The sequence below is a fragment of the Hyperoodon ampullatus genome, assembly GCF_949752795.1.
Source record: "Hyperoodon ampullatus genome assembly, chromosome: 5".
NCBI lineage: Eukaryota > Metazoa > Chordata > Mammalia > Artiodactyla > Ziphiidae > Hyperoodon > Hyperoodon ampullatus.
The window spans coordinates 120,791,909-120,797,528 of NC_136918.1; positions in this window are offsets into that span (position 1 = coordinate 120,791,909).

Here is a 5,620-nt window from a genome sequence, read left to right on the forward strand (position 1 = left end):
GTTTCCTATTCGAGATCGGGGCAACAAAATGCACATGGAAAAGTGAACACTAGGGAGGGGGCCCGGCCGCTTATAAAGCATCCTCACGGAAGGTCGGGCAGCGGCTCCGCTGTGCGGCCCGGGCACGGCCGGAGGCGGGGTGGCCAAGCAAGGCTGGGGGTCCCGGAGCCCGGCCGGCGGGAGCGCCGCGTCCCCTCGCCCCGGGCTTCCTCCCACCCCGGAAGAAGGCGTTCGAGGGCCACGGCAGCTGGTCCATCTGGACTCAGCGCCTCTGGGAGCCGGGTCCCAGGCGTTGGGGGCGCGCGCTTGCCCCTCAGGGTGCCGCGGACCCGTGTCATTCTCTCCGACCGTCCGTCGGGGCAGCCCGCGCGGAACAGAGCCAGGGGCCGCGGGGCTCAGAGTGCGAAGGCGGCGGGACCGAGGGGGCAGGGACCGGGGCGCAGGCAGTCGGGGGCAGGGGAGCTGGGGCTTTACCGTCCGGCTTCGCGCGCCGCCGCCGCCGATCCGCGCGGCCCAGGCTCCTCCACTATTGTTTCCGGCCGCAGCGCAGGCGGCCGCAGCGGAGAAGGCTGCCGTGTGCCGGCCCCGCCCCCTCCCGCCGGTGCCATCCCTCGGAGGCTCTGGGGGGGATGGGGGACGGCGCGGCTGATAGCGAAGCCGCGCGCTCGCTCGGCGGCCGCGCGCACCGCCGCTCCCCTGCTGCACCGACGCCGCGGCCTCAACTCGGATTTTTTCTTGATTCCGCGCCTCTTGGCCGGGGTCTCTTACCGTTCTGTGGAAGGTAGCTCCTCGCACGCCCCCTCTTCTAGGCAAGTAGATAGAGGAGTCCGTTACCACCTCCCCCTTCAGGGTAGTGGAAACTACTGCCCCCGGGCGGGGGCCGCCGGGGCGGGGGCAGAAAAGTGACGAGTGGATGGGTGAGAGGGCCAGAGATGCGTGGGTGGAACTTCGTGTGAAATCGGTGGACTGAAGAAAAATAGTATCATTGATCTTTGAGTTAGGTGCCAGTTGAAGTATTTAATGAGGGAAAAGTTCGTTTTCAAGTTTCATAATTTAGGGATAATCTTAAATACAGAAGCTTATTTTTTACAGATTGTCTTAGAAATGGGGCGCCCCTCCCCTGTAATATGGCGCATTCCTTACACGCCCACGAGGATAATCCCGGAGCCCCACCTCTTACTTTAGGTCCTGCCTCTTTAAAAAGCTGATCTCTTTTTGCCCACTTTGCTTGACATTTTAAACCATTTTTTTTAAGGTTATAATTCATGTAACACTTTCACTTACATTTTCTATTGTAATCCTCAAAACAGCCAGAGAAGGGAAACGAAAAGAGTTCTCTTCTTTTGCATCCTAAAAATGACTAACCCAGATTATCTATTGGTTAGAAAGAGAGCTGGGACTTGAACCCAAGGCTGCTAAAGTAAGATCGCTGCTATTTTCCAGAGCATCATAAACAGCTGTCCTGGTTACACCAACAAAGAGAAAGGGGACTAGGCTGTTAGTCTACATGTAACCGGTGGTAGGAATGGATTCCATAGATCTTGGGAACTTCTAGACCAAATTGGCACTTGATATAAACCATCAGTGCCCCAGAAAAGTGGCCTGTGTTTTTGCTACTTGAAGTGTAGGAGATGAACCAGCAACATTGGCCTCACCTGCCTGGTATCTTGTTAGAAACGTAGACTATCGAGTCTCACCCAAGACTTCCTGAATAAGAACCTGCATTTTAACAAGATCCCCCAGGTGATTCCTATGCAGATGAAAGTTTGAGACGCACTAATTGAAATAGAAAAATCTATGCCTTTTCTACTTGAATTTCACATTCTAAGTAAATATGACTAAAATGTCTTACATCTTGGATTCTACCCATCTTTTCAATGAAAGTGCTTTCTAAAATCACTAACAAGGGGACTTCCCTGGTGGTCCAGTGGGTAAGACTCTGGGCTCCCAAAGCATTGGGGCCTGGGTTTGATCTCTGTTCAGGGAACTAGATCCCACATGCATGCCACAACGAAGATCCTCTCTGTGTGCTGCAGCTTAACGATTTCTTGTATCGAACAAGTTCTTTTTATTTCTCAGGGTTATCTCTCTTTCTGTGGCATTTTGCCTTTTTAACTCTCCTTAAAACTTTCACCTTGTTTTTTATTTTTATTTTTATTTTTTTTGCGGTACGCGGGCCTCTCACTGCTGTGGCCTCTCCCGTTGCGGAGCACAGGCTCCGGACGCGCAGGCTCGGCGGCCATGGCTCACGGCCCCAGCTGCTCCGCGGCATGTGGGATCTTCCCAGACCGGGGCACGAATCCGTGTCCCCTGCATCGGCAGGCGGACTCTCAACCACTGCGCCACCAGCGAAGCCCTGTTTTTTATTTTTAAATTATTTTTAAAAGCCTACACATTGGGGTTTAACTTACAGAAAAAATTTTTCCCATTTTAAAAGTACAGTTGCTGAGTTTTGTCAAATGTATACAATAGTGTGTCCACCACCCATATTAAGATACAGAACATTTCCACGACCCCAGAATTCCCTATGCCCCTTCTCAGTTAAGCCTCCCACCAACATCTGATCTAATTTATATCACTAAAGACACGTTTTACCTGCTCTAGGACTTTATGTACATGGGAATAAATGGTATGTATTCTGTTGTGATTGCTCTCATTCAGCATGTTTTTGAGATTCACAATGATGTTTTGTAATAGTAGTTCCTTTTTATTGCTGAATAATATTCCACAATTTGTTTATCCATTCACATATTGATGAATACTTGAATTGTTTCTAGTTTGGAGACTATTATAAAGCTGCTATGAGTATTAATGTAAAAGTCTCTTTGTGTGTTTATGTTTTCTTTCTCTTAGGTAAATAACTAGGAGTGGAATTGCCGAGTCGCATGGTAAGTGTACACTTACTTTTAATTTTAAAAGAAATTGCCAAACTGCTTTCCCGTGTGGTTATGCCATTTTACATAGTTAGGAATGTTTTGTTTTCTTGATGATTTGACCCTTTTATCCCTGGTGATATTTTTATCTCTGGTGGCATTTCTTCTCCTGAAATTTACTTTATCCGATATCAGTATAGCCACTCCTGCCCTCTTATGATTAGTGTTTCCATGTGTTTCTTTTCTCCTCTTTTTATTTTTAACCCCTCTATGTCTTTATATTAATGTGCTGCCTGTTTCTATTAACAGACTATTTTTTCCCCTGCTGGGTACATCATATTTTCTTGCTTTTTATTTGATATGCATTGATTGGTTGCTGAACAATGTAAAAGTGATATTGTTGAGTGTAGTAGGCAGAATAGCTCCCCAAAGATGTTCACACCCTAATCCCCGCATCCTGTGAATATGTATGTAACATAGCAAAAGAGATTTTGAAGATATAATTAAGGTTGTGGACTTTAAGAGGGATATTATCCTGTATTACTGGGGGGTGATCCCAGTTTAATCACATGAACCCTTAAAAGCAAAGAACTTTCTCCAACTAAAGTCAGAGAGATGCAGCAGAAGAGGAAGTCAAAGTGATTAGAAACTTTAAGTTAGCATTGCTCTAGGAGCAAAGACTGGATCCCAGCTGACAGCCAGCAAGGAAATGGGGACTTCAGTCCTAAAACTTGGAGAAACTGAATGGATTTGGAAGTTCAATCCAGTACCTGGCCGACATCTTGATTTTAGCCTTGTGAAATTCTAAATGGAGGATTAGAAATCCATTGTACCTGGACTTCTTACCTACAGAACTGTGAGATAGTAAATGGTATTGTCTTAAGCCATTAAATTTGAGTTAATTTGTTATGGCTGCATTAAAAAACTAATACATTGAGTGTCTAGATTTTTAAAGAGTGTTGTGCTTTATTTGGGAGGCTGTTACTCAAGTAGCATATTAAACTTTGTGAGACTCTAGACTATCCTTTTGCTATAAGAATTTCTAGTTCTCTCTCAAGGAGTGGCTTAGGCTGTCTATTGTATGTCACAGGTCTTTAATAAAGTTTCTATACTCTACCTGGAGAAAACTCAAATGATTACTTTCCCTGTGAATTCCAGTAGTTGTTCATAATGTAGTTCCCAAGTAATTCTTTTTTCCCTGGTAATTAATTTTTGCCCAGCCTCTTGGAGCTTCACCCTGTACATGCACAGCTTAGTATTCAGGCAAAGACTTAAAGCGTATTCTGAAACTCTTTCTGTGTATAGCTCTTCCTTTCTAGCATTCCTGATTGCAAATTCCAGACATCTTGTACTCCTCAGACTCAATCTTTGTCTCCTCATCCCAGCTTTGCTTGGATCTCCTCATGTGGACCATGGTTTGAAAGTACCTCCAGGCATAAAACCAGGGCAATTGTAGGGCTCACCTCATTTGTTTCCTTTCTTTCTGGGATGACATGTTTGCTCTGCGTGTGTTTCAGCGTCTGAAAATAGATATTTCATAAATTTTGCCCTGTTTTCTAACTTTGAAGAGCTATTCTGGTACTCCTTACTCCATCCTGGCTAGAATTCCTTGTTATTTTGTCAGTGGATCCTTCATTCATCAAATAAGAGCTTCTTCCCAGGTCTCTTTGCTTCTGATCTAGTTTTTCTTCAATCCATCTTTCCCAGTCCATTATGAAATTAACACAGGTGAACTCCCCTTCTCAAAAACTTGTCATGGCATCTCGCCTTTCTCATAACAGTAATACATGAATCTATTCAGCATTTAGACAGTTACAATGGGCTTTCCAGTTTACTGTCTCATTTGATAAAACCTAACATTTAGTTGGATAGTCAAGGATTTTATTTTTAATTAACTGCAATCCTTTCTAATTTAGTAACTGAGTAAAGTGTGCAAAAATGTGTTACAAACTATAAGGGGATATACAAAGATTAGTTATATAATTTGTTCTTGACTTAAAACAGACATTACCTTGACTTTAGGCTTAAATCAGTTAGGAATCCTTTCAGATGAAAGTAACAGAAAACCTGATTAACAGTGTCTGAATCAGGTAAAGTTTTATTTGTCTCACCGAACAAGATCTGAGGAACCATCTCCCGGCAGTGGTTCACTGGCTTATTATATCAGGACTACCCTCTCTGCATCTATTCTGGCTTTCCCTTTCAAGAGCAGAATGGCTGCCCTACAGTTAAGCAACATATTGTCTTCCAGGCAAGAGGATAGAAATGGAAGATGTAGGGAGAAGTGGGAGGGAAAGCTGCCTCTTTCATTTTTGTGAGGAAGGAAAAGCTTTCCTGAGAGACCCCAGCAGATTTCTGCTTATATCTAATCACTAGAAATTATATGACAACAATGGATTCTAGGGAGGTGAGTATTTAGTTTTTTCAACCTCTATAACAGAGGCAAGGAAAAGAAGTTAGGTATATAAACCAACAATGACTGCTAGAGAGTTTACATAATTTTCTTTTCTGAATATCATTTTTAGGTCTGCTCTGGTGCAAATGACCCCTGCTCATCATTCCAATGAATGTCTGCTATAAAAATTTTTCTAATCTTCTTGCATTTCTGAATCTCCACAACTCTTGCTCATACCACTGGTATTTTTGGTATTTTTTCTGGCATGTTCCTATTTTAAAGTAAAGGATTCAGTATACTTAGTGTATCTATTCATCCATCTCTTACCTTTGCTGTCTTTGCTTCTCTTTAT